Source organism: Notamacropus eugenii, chromosome 6 (genome assembly GCF_028372415.1).
Source record: "Notamacropus eugenii isolate mMacEug1 chromosome 6, mMacEug1.pri_v2, whole genome shotgun sequence".
Classification (NCBI taxonomy): Eukaryota; Metazoa; Chordata; class Mammalia; order Diprotodontia; family Macropodidae; genus Notamacropus; species Notamacropus eugenii.
Window position 1 is genome coordinate 15481822 of NC_092877.1, and position 12404 is coordinate 15494225.

A 12404-nucleotide genomic window follows, 5' to 3' on the forward strand; every position below is an offset into this window, starting at 1 on the left:
ATCCGTATTACACTCTAGGTATTAGGAAGTTTTCTCCAACATCAGGCATCTTTGTCTCTTTGATGCTTTGCCCTAGCCATCTTGTTCTGCTGTTGGAGGCCAAGCAGAACAGGAGAAGCAGACTAATCCCATTTCCACAATGATAGCCCTTAAAGCCAGCTTTTCCATATCCCCTTTTTCTTCTGTTCTCCAACCTAAATATTCCCAGTTCCTTCAACTAATGCCCATATGGTATGATGTGATGGTCCTTTACCATTCTCATCATCTTACAAAAACTCAAATCTCAGTATCACTCATTTCTTTTTGATTGAATCTATTTTATGTTGGTAACTGAAGGGTTTGGTGGCATGAGCAAAGCAAGCTTTTACCGGGTTTTTGACATGTTTGCCTTCTCCAAACCTAAAGAAAAACAAAAATTGCCATTGCAGAGAATGAGCAAGTTGTTTCCTTCATAGCCAAGATGGAGATTAGAGGTGAAGGGAAGGTTACCTAGTATTCAACAGCAGCAGCTCTTTAATGGAAGCCAAGCTGTCGTCTTCCCAGAGGGGGAACCAACAACCCTAATGAACCTGAAAATAAATCCTGATCTCCCAGCTCATGTTTGTGGGGACAGGTTAGACCACAGCTTGAACTTTATGACTTCATTTCATGGCCAGAGAAATCCAATAGCCTTCATAACAGTTGTTAAGGGGGAAGTAGGGCAGCCAGCCAGAGTGATTCTGTGAATCCCCACGTGATGGATCTCAGGTGAAGGAAGGATCTCCACCATCTTGCACATTATAACTTTCACTTTGCCAACTGGTGACAGGCCACTGCAAAGATAAGCAGTGTGATGGAAGATTGAAAGTCTTGTGTTCAAACCATGCCTCTGATACTGATGAGCTGTGTGACCTTGGGCAAGCTAATTAATAGCTTCAGTTTCCTCATCTGTAAAATGGGCATAATAATACCTGTATTACCTACTAATCTTTCGTGAGGATCAAGTGAGATCATTTACATAAAGGAATTTTCAAACTTTAAAGTATCCAATGGATATTAGTTAAAATGGGTTTTTTAATAGTTTTAGACCTAGAAGGAACCTTGGAGATGAATTCTAGTCCCACTCCCTTATTTGATAGATAAGGAACAGAAAGGTGAAGTCATTTCACCAAGGTCACCCAGGTAATTAAATGCCAGAGTTAGGATTTGAACTCTTTACTTTTGAAGCCACATCCAGTCCTCTTTTCATTGTACCACAATGCCCTTGGGCAAGTCCCGTGCTTTTCCCATGTGTAAAATGGGGGGGGGGGAAGTGAGGGTGAACAAGATGGTCTCTGGGGCAGAAAAAGGCTAAGGTATCTTCCAATTCTACAGTGAATAATAGCTAACATTTATATGATATTTTAAGGTTTTCAAAGTACTTTATGAATATATTTAATTCATTCTTATTAATTCATTTTATCAATATTATTGTCACATATCCAATATTTGTTTACATTACCTGAGAAAAACAAAATAAAAATTAAATGTAAGAAAGAAGTATCATTTAAATGAGCTATTACTATTTTCTTATTGCCTTCCTTATTTCACTAAAGATGACCATAACAAGTCAGTCCAGTTAACAAAAAGGAAAGGATGGGGTTTTTCTTGTATCTGCCTGCGTCTCATAATAGTTCCACATCCAATACAATAATTACATTCTAGAAGATAAAACCAAAATGAAAACCATAGAATCATAAAATGTCAACCTTGGAGAGGCCATTAGAGATTATTTAGTATGACTTCCTCATTTTTTTACATTAATTTCACATAGATTTTTATTCTCCAGGACGAAATTTGCATTTCCCCTTGTTTGCAGACCTGATAAAGGGCTATGTTGTTTGCACAATAGTTCAAATGTTAATTTTAAAATGTACTAAAATACAGCTTCACATGATGCTACCTTTTCTGGTGACCTCTTCACAGGTGGGTCCTTGGTCATTGAAAATGATTTCTACTTTCCCACATTGGAACACTAGTTAGAAGATCCGGTGCCCAGATCAATGACAAATGTGAGTCCCTTGAAATGGGGGTTGGGACATCTGTTGACCAACAAGGAGTCATAGGTGTGGTTTCTTCACTGAGTAAAATAACCTCCTCATTTTAAAGACAAGGAAACTGAGACACAGAAAGAGGCAATGGCTTTCCCCAGCTGAAAAAGACATAAGATGGCATCTAACCCAACTTTGACTTGATACAAGAGTCCACTCGATGACATCCTCAACAAGTAGTACCTCAGCTTCTGAGGGAAGACTCATTCCCCTTCAAGGCAGTCCATTTCGATTTTGGACAGCTCTAATTATAAAGAAGTTCTCCTTCTCATTAAAGGTAAAAGTTGCTTCCATCTTTTGCTCCTAATTCTGTCCCCTGGGGCCAAGCAGTTCAAGTATAATTCTTCATCACAGGATAGCCCTTTAGATGCTCAAAGACACAGACAATGTGGTAGGGTGGAGAAGTAGTGATGAATCTGTGTCAGAGGACCTGAGTTCAGATCCTAGCACTGCTCCTTCCTCCCTGTGTGTCTGGACTAATCATTTCACCTCTCCCAGACTTGGTTATAGCAAAATGGTTATCAACAAAATGTGAGGACTGGACAAGATGACCTCCCAGAATCCTTTAGCTAAAAAAAAAAAATACAATTCTATTCCACTGGAGCTTTTCTTAACCCCACTAAACACACCCAGATTCTTAACCTGACTCCTACTGCCTGGTTTCCAGCCTATCTACTAGGATAAGTCCCAGGATTGTCTGTGAATTTCAATTATCCAGCATCCCTCCAACGCCACCCCGCCCCATCCCCTATTATCCTAAATCGTGTAAAAAACTTCTCCTAATTGGTTTGTGTTTGGCCCAGAGTAAGTAACAGTGGGAAGAGAAATGGGATGTCTTGGGGGAAGGGGTGGTGGCTTGTTGCAAGGCCTTTTCTGAGATGCGGAGTATAGGTTTAATTTGTCTGTATTATTGATTTTTTTAAAATGGCAGCACTCGCATTTTCTAATGCTGAGATTTTATGATTCCAAGATACTGAGGCAGAGATAGAGGCAGAGATAATACAGAGAGACAGACACACAGACACACAGACACACAGAGAACAACAGGGAGAGAGAGAGACAGAAAGACAGAGACAGAGACAGAGAGAGAGAAAGGAGAGAGAGAGAGAGACAGAGAGAGACAGAGAAAGACAGAGACAGAGTCAGAGACACAAAGGGAGAGAGAGAGAGAGAGAGAGAGAGAGAGAGAGAGAGAGAGAGAGAGAGAGAGAGAGAGAGAGAGAGAGAGAGACCATGATTCAAGGGTTCCTGAGGTCCCTTCAGCTGTAAAATCCCACCCATTAGGCAAGGCTCATTTCCAAGAAAAGCCCAGCCTGGCTCTGGCCTGAAGCTTGATTTAACCCTGGTCTCCTGGCATCTCTGCAGCTCACCTTGTTACTATGTTCTACAAGCACATGCAGCTTATAAAAGTGCAAACAAGCCCCCAGCTTCAAGAGGGCCCCTCTTAAAAGGCTGTCTGTCCCACAACCCAGAGCCCAGAGAAGGTTTTGGGAGGTTTTCCCTGCTTGGGGTTAGTGGGCCTTGGCCCCAGGGGCCACCTGAAAGATTTTTATCTTCTCTCCTGCTCCTTGTACTGGGCTGCACATGTTTCCAGTGTCCGGAAATCTTAAACTATAATGAGTGACAGCTGCTGCCTCAGCATTCGCTGGCTTGAGGAAGGAGGAATGAATGGCTGACAGCCTTGGAGGCTGCTTGGATCACCACCCAGGAGGAAGCCAGAATAGCACAGTGTTGGGAGTCAGGGAAAATGGCTTCAGATCCTGACTATCACTTACTGATCGTGTGAACTTGGGCACATCATCTAACTTCTCTGTGCCTCAATTTCCTCATCTGTAAAAATAAAATAATTGGACTAGATGACCTCTAAGGTCCTGCCTAGTTCTAAATCTATGGCCCGGGTTCAAACCGTACCTCTGACACATTGATTATAGCAGGCATTTATAGTGCTTTAAGATTTACAAAGCACTTCGCAAATCGCATCTCATTTTATCTTCATAGCATTTGAACACAGACTTTTTTCCCTCCAAGTCCAATGGCCTGTTTGGTTAAGTCACTTAATGTCTTTATCTCTGTTTCTGCATCTGGAAAATAGGGGAGTTATACTAGGTGGTCTCTAAAGTTCCTTCTTGCCCAAATCATAATTAGGGCAGATGAAAATGTTCCTGCTGATCAGTAGTGGGATAGATTAAATGGATTCTGCATTTCTAGCCTGGGCAAGATAGGGAGACCAAAAATTAAAAAAAAAGTCCTTTCTTACTCTAAGTCTACGACTGTATGAGGAAGTAGAATCTATCCAGTCTCCTTGGAAAAGGAGACTCAAGTGTACAAGCTGGTCATACTTGAGAATCCTGAACACAACCAGGTAGGGAGAGTCACCAAGGAGCATTTAGACAGAATTTTGTGTCACCTCATAATATCTACTTCTCTATTTTCTTTTCACTTTTCCTACTTTCTATTATCATCAATATTGAATCAATAGATCTCAGAGCTGGATGAGACCTCGGAGCTCCTGACAGGCGCTTGTGTAAGTGCTTATTGAATTGGATGGACTGAAATGGCTAAGGGGCACACTAACACCAGACGAATGGGCTACCCTGGAGGAAGTGAGCTACCTGTTACAAGTATCTTGTACACAGATACTATAGCTCATGTACAAGTTGTACTAGATGGCTTCTGAGGTCCTTTCTACCTCTGTGATTCTGTGATCTAGCTGAATCATAACTCTCAGTCCCCCTACAGCATCCTTCCCTATAGTGGTCATCATGACCTCTGCTTGAAGACTTCTGGTTAGGGAACATCGATACCCCTGCAACAACACCTCTTTTGTCTTCCATCTCTTTTCCTCAGCCCACCTCCTTCCCAATCGTGATTGGATTCTACCTTTCACAATTATGAAAAGTTCTTAATAACAATTTAGTGTAATGCCACCAATTCACATTTTTTAAAAAGAGAGGCTTGCAGAAAAAGGAAGGGAGGTAGAAGGAAGGGCCTGCCATGTGCTAGGCTCTTTAGTGGTTCAGTCATTTTTAATCATGTCCTATTTTTCATGACCCCATTTGGGATTTTTGTAGCAAAGATACTAGAGTGGTTTGCCCTATTCTTCTCCAGCTCATTTTACATATGAGGAAATTGAGGTAAATGGGGTTAAGTTACTTGCCCATGGTCACAGAGCTAGTAAATATCTGAGATCAGATGTGTACTTATTTGATTCTCTCAACAATCCTGGGAGGTAGATGCTTTTATCAACCCCATTTTATAGTTGAAGAAACTGAGGTGAGTAACTGGGATTATACACACAGTAAGTGTCTAAGGTCACAGTTGAACTCAGGTCTGCCTGACTCCCAGCCCAGCCTTCCCTATCCGCCGAACCACTCAGCTGCAACAGAAGGAATGGAACCGATATCATATTTTGAATTTCAGTGTCAGGATAAAGGAGGATTTATTTTTGAGCAAGAGAACTTCCTTGCAACCCATAAATCACACTTTGGCCCTCCTTTCTCTGCCTTTGAATGGAGAGTTGTTTAACCTTTTATAGTTCCGGGATCATGAAAAAGAGCAGTTACACAGTGGGATGAAGACTGGCTTTGGAATCAGATCAGGTGGATTTAAATCTACCTCTGATATTATCTGTGGGACTTTGGACACTTAATCATCCCAGGCCTCATTTATTGAATTCTGCAATGAAGCATTTGGAACTCCAGCTCCCAAACTACTGAAGACCCTTCAGCTTCAAGTTGAACACCCTTCTGAAGCACCCAACACATCGATGTGAAGAGACCTGAATTCCAGGCCCAGCCCTGCCACTTACAAGCTTTATGTCCCTGGCCTTGACTAGTGTCCTTATCTACAAAGTGAGATCTTGGAGCAGATGTCTTCTTAAGAGCTTTCCAGCTCAAGCTTTCTATGATTCTTTAAATCTACATTCAAAAGTGTGCCATTCTGGATGACTCAGCTGTGAAAACCCGTCAGCATTTATAAAACTGCTTAGCCCCAGAGGGCTCAACTGGGAGCTGTGGAGAGAAGGGGCCAAGAGGCATGTTTAGGCTCGGACTCACAGTTACAATTCGAGCTGTCCAAGGTTGCCTCGGATGCTAGCAAATTCCCTCCTCTCTAGAGTTCGTCCAGTCAAGGTTAAGCATCACTAAGCCGCAACTTGTACGGGTATTTCTAAGTATGGAGTGTAGTGAAGGTATCTCTGTTCTCTGACTCTGGGATTCTATTGAGTTCAGTTCTGTAGAGCCATCTCATCCTAGCATGGATATTCATAAACCATGTAGGATTCAATGATGGATAAAAAGGAGATGAAGGGATTTGAGATCATACCACATGAGGTTCTTGGAAAAGATCAGGAATTTCTGGAGACTAGAAGAGTTTGGCAAGGTCATCATAGTTATCTCAAAATATTTGAAGGGATCCTAGATTTAGATTTAGTCATTTTACAGATGTGGAAACTGAGTCTCTGAGTCATACAAGTAAGCAAAGCTGTTTAAACCAAGATTCTCTATTTCCAATCTTCTACCCCACTGCTTGATATTATACTGAAGACAGATTAGATGTCTTTTAAAATTAAATTTAATTCTTTTTAATTAATAAGTGCCTATTTCTCTTTATCCCACCAGACAATGGAAAAAATATGAAAGCCCAAAACCCTTTAGACAAATATGAGTTGTTAAACAAAAATAAATTCCTGCTTCAACCATCTCTATAAATATCTTCAAGTACAATATCTTCAGTGTACCACCTCTTTGTCAGGAGGTACACAGCAAGCTCTGTCTCTGGGCTTCTGGAATCATGGGTGATAATTGTATTGATCTGAGTTCCTTGATCAAAGTGGTTTGTCTTTACAATGTTGTTGCTAATGTACAGATTGTTCTCTCAGTTCTGCTTGTACCACTCTGCCTCAGTTCATACCACTCTTTGCAGGTTTCTCTGAAGTTCAGGGTTCAGACTTATTCTGTTTGGCCTCAGAGAACAGGATTAGGAGGAATGCATGGGAAGTGGGCAAAGAGGCAGACTTTTGATTTTTTCTAAGGTTGTGCTTGCTAACAATTAGGTCAAACCAACAGTTTGGACATTGTTCTGGGCAGAAATTGTGCTAAGGGCTGGGGAAACTAAAGCAAACAAAAAAGTTCTTGCCTTGAAGAAGCTTATAGTCTAATAGGAGAGATAACATAGAGACAGAGACCTGAGATTTTACCTTTACAGGGCATTTCTTCACCATCTCTACAACTTCTAATTTTAGAGGTTAAGTGACTTAGCCAGGATCCCATGATCAGCATTTAATACTATCCAGTATTTTACATGGCTCTTTAAGGTTTGGAAGGCACCTTACCTATGCTAACTCATTTGATCCTTGAAACAACTCTGGGAGGTAGGTGCTGTTATTATTACCTTTATTTTACAGATGGGGAAACTGAGACACATAGAGGCTAAGTGACTTGCCCAGGGTTACACAGCTAGTCAGAGGCAGGCTTTGAACTCAGGTCTTCCTGACTCCAATTTTGGCACTAGATCCATCGTGCTATCTACTGCTTCCACCTAGTATTTGCTAGAGGTTGAACTTGAACCCTGATCTTTTCCTGATTTCCAGCCACGAGGCCACACTTCCATCAGAGCTACTCCCCAATATAGGGGGAACGAGCTGCCTCAGAAAGTTCTGGGCTCCCTCCTTCACAGAGTGACTGTTTCTCAGGTGTGCTGTTTTTGAACAGTTCGCACTAAATGGTCTCCGAGGATCCTTTCGATTCTGAGATCCTAGGACTCTGTGACCAAGGGAGAGAGTCATGGAATGGTGGGAAAGTCACAGAGCTGCCTTTCCCAATGCTACGTTTCCCATCACAGGCTTCTCCTGGGTCCCAAGTGTTTTCCATTCTTTATAGGAACCAGATGAATGTGAAATTATGAGACCCAAGCACATTGGGGCTTCTTAGCTCTCACCAGGTGGTCTCAGGAAGGAACAAAGCTACATTAGTGTGAGAACAAGCTTATGTTTTAACACACACGCACATACGCACACACGCACACATGCACACATCCTTCTTCCTTCGATCACTGGCACCTCTGCTCAGCCAAAGAGGATAATCAATGGAGCCTCCCTCCCCCCACTCTCCTCGGCTTTACTTGTTGATATTTTAACCCGGGATCTTTCTCTCTATCAGGATCAAGAGAACCTCAGTCCCCAGTGTTATAAAAACACACGATTTTTGAAGATTTGTGCAAACTGAATGAAGACTGCAATGAGCCCAACCAGGAGAACAATCGATACAAGGATAGCAGTATTAGGAAAACAAACAACTTTGAAATTCTTGAGAATTCTCCTCAACACAATGATCATCCATGAATCCAGTGGCCCAGGGTTGAGTCCTACTATCTACCTCCTGTTGGAGAGATGATGGATTCAGAATGCACAATGAAACGTACATTTTTTGAACGTGACTAGTGAGAAAACTTATTATAACTATACATATTTGTTGAAAGGAATTTATTTTTATTTTTCCTTCTTCCCCTTCTCCCCATGGGGTTGGGAGGGAGAGAAAATAGACTTCTCTTAATTAAAAAATTAAAATTTAATTAACAAAACAATACCTTACCCATGACAGGTAGAGTGGTCGAGAGGGAAGGGAATTTGTAAAATGGTGAAAGAATTAAATTGTAGATTTTTTTAAAAACTGCAGTATTATTACTTTCAAGTAGAGTACCTTGATTGAGATATTAGTCAATGAAATAAGGTAAATTATAAAATATAGAACATTGTGAAACGTATTGTAAACATAAAAGTCTCTGAAAAATGAGAAGATTTGGGTTTTTGCCTCACCTTTTACTATCTATATGATCTTTGGAAAATTATTTGTTCATTCTGACTCAGTTTCCCTTTCCATAAAATAAAGATAATACTTTTTATACTACCTCTTAGCAGCTGAGTGGTGCAGTGGATAGAGCTCTGGGTGTGGAGTTAGGAAGGCCTGAGTTCAAATCTGTCCTCAGGCTCATACTAGCTATGGGACCCTGGGCAAGACACTGAACCCAATTTGACTCAGTTTCTTCATCTGTCAAATGAGTTGGAGAAGGAAATGCAACCCTCTCTAGCATCTTTGCCAAGAAAACCCCCAATGGGGTAACAAAGAATTGGATGTAACTGAAAGAACTGAACAGCAATAATGAATAATACCTCACATACAGGTTGTGTGTAGAAGAGAGCACTTTTTAAATCTTCAAATTCTGGAGAAATATGTATTGTTCATTATGACTGCAATTATTTAGAAAGAGCAGATCAGAGTCCTAGACCTGCCTCTGCCACTGAGTAGCTGGGTGATCTTGACCAGATTACTTCTCCCCATTTGGTAGATGAAGAAATGAAGGTCCCATAAGCTAAGAGGAGCCTCCTTGACTATCAGGGCTGTGGAAGGGAACTCTTTACTACCTGAGATCTCTCTGTTCTCCTTTCATTGTTTCGTGGATCTCCAGCTGGAAGGGATCTCAGAAGCCATCAGATCCAATTTTCTTGCTCATTTGACAGATGTGAAAACTGAGGCCCACGTAGTTTTCCATTATTTGCACTTTTTTCTTCTTGATTAGTTTTGCGTTGCATTTAGTTGCTTGTATCTCCGCGGGACACCTCACCTCTCCAAGCAAAGCACCATCTGCATGAGGGGAGGGCCAGTTTTATTTTTGTATCCTCAGCAGTCAGAAGAAGACCTGGTATGCAATAATCACTTAACATTGGTGGGGTGGAATTTGCTGTCGAATCTTTGTGAGACAAAGACTACAAAAATGCCTTGGAAATCATAAAGCTCTGCCTGGGATCACAATTTCATAGTCTGAGAGGTGAAAGCAGGGATGTGCCGGAGCCAGCTCAGACCTCTCAAGAGAGCAGAATATTGTTAAATCTTCAGTGTGAGGATTTATGCTTCGGAAATCAGCAAATGCTACAAACCAGGGCTTGATTTATTGTTTTCTTGATTGTCTGTTCTTAAGAAACTGACAGAGAAAATTTTAATAAATCAGATGAACTTGAAGGTGTATGTGGATACATCTGTTTTATTTCCCCACCCAAAAACCAATGATGAAATACTTACCAACATATCTCTGGCTGGAAGGGACTGTTGAGGTCATCATACCCAATCCTCTCTTATTAAAGAGAAAGAAAAGGAGGCCTAGAGAGATGAAGTGACTTGCCTGAGGTCACTAAGTCCAGCCTTGAACTAATTTCTTCCGACTTCAGAGGCAAGTCTTTCCAAGAACCATGCAGCGTACCAACCATCTAGGCAGAATGAAGGACCATGTATGGGCAGTTTGAATGCTGTATTGGTATCCAAGGACTTTGGGTGAATTCTTTGTGGGAAACACAAAGCTAGGAATAGAGCCCAGGCCCTCTGACCCCCAGGCCAGGGCTCTTTCAGCTGCCTTGAGTTAGGGAGTTTGATGTTTGACTCCAGGCACAGGGAAGGAATCCTGACAGTGTAAGGTTCGCAGTAGTCGCCCCGGGGAAGCTCAAAGCATGGTCTGGGAATGTTGTAATTAAATTTCTCTTTGTCGTTTTTGTTTGCAAAGCAGGCCAAGATTATATTTGCTTTTCTGCAAAGCTGTCTTTTAAAAATAACACCACCTTTGGTTCTAAAAACTGTCCAACAGGGCCCTTTCAAGACCCGGGGGGAAGTCGTCTTTCAGCTGCTTTGCGGGAGAAATCCAGATGCTTCAAAGCTCTAGGATTAAGGCAGTTCTTGTAATGAATATATCAGTCTTGGATAAACATGGAAACTAAATTAAATTGTGCATATCCTGATGGAAGAGACCCGATGCACACACATGGCCCCGTCTCCAAAAGGCACTGGCAGGCAAGAGCTGTTTATATCCCTGCACAGAAATGGGACAACAGTTCTACAACCTTTCTATCCTCTGAAGCCATCTTGCCTCCTTGCTTACTGCTTTGTGCTGCGGGCACTTCTCCTGTGAATGGATGGCTTTCTTTGTAAAAAGCAACTAATGTTAGACCCCTGCTGGAAGAATTTGGTATTCCATGGAGGAGTCACCCTCTTCTCTCGTTGGGCTGGTAGGGAAGGTCTCTGCAGCCACAGTCCAGGGGGCAGGGGAGGTTAGGGTGGCTGGTTGCCAAGACCCGTCCCAAGTGGGCAGAAGTTAAAGTTAAAGAGAAGAAAGAAAAGCTTAGGCCCATGTCATCTGCTCATTAACCATCTTGTGTGTGTGTCTGTGTATCTCTACACATGCATTACACACACGCACACACACATACACACACACATGCACACACACATACACACATACACATACTTAAAGCTATGTAAATATACACACACATATATCTACGTACATATTCAAAATATATATGTGTATATACACATTCTATATAATGTTTATACATCTATACCTACACAGGTAAAAAGGTAATAGGCATTGTGTGAATATATATGCACGCACACGTATAATGTGGACAATACGTGTAGATACAATTGTTGGTATCTTTTAATATATATGTGTGTGTATATGCATATATACTGGTGTGTGTATCTCTATATGTATGTTATGCACACACATATACTTCTAGCTATGTAAATATCTAAAATACGTGTGTATAGTGTACATATACATGTTATATAGAACACATGCATATCATATACATTTATACATGTATACTTACACATATGTGTAAAAAGGCAACATTAGACATCGCGTGAGTACATATATTCACACACATAGGTACAATATTGTATACATAGATACAATGGCTGATATCTTTTAATACATGTGTATATTGTACACACATATACATACATATCTGTGCGTGTTTGTGTGTGTGTGTGTGTGTAAATAGAGGTGCTGGGCCAGAAGAAGGGTAAATAACCAGCTGAGGGTCCTCAAATAAGTCACTCTCTCCTCTCTCTTCCTAGACCTCACTTTTTAAATTTGTAAAATAAATGCTGCCTTCTCAGGCTGTGTGTAATACTAATATCCCGTGGCTTTATGACTTCCTTGCTGGGGAAAGGAGCGGTGGCTAAATTGGGGGAACTGGAGGCAATGAAGCGATAAATCAAAGGTGGGTCAATCAGAGCTTTGTTCCAGAGGGTCATGATTTAAGGGAGTGCAATAATTTAACACAGACACTCCTTTGGAAGCACAGAACACACTATAATAACCAATCCTCCTTCCTGCTCAACTGACTTTGTCTTAATTATTTCTTGGGTTATTTTCATTTCGTGAATTACAGAATTGATTTGAGGTGCTTTTCTGAGCAGGTGTGTTTAGGACTACTTATGCTCCCTCTCTTTCCTCTGGGGACTAAAATGGTGAATTATGATTCTGAGTGATTGAGTCAGAAAT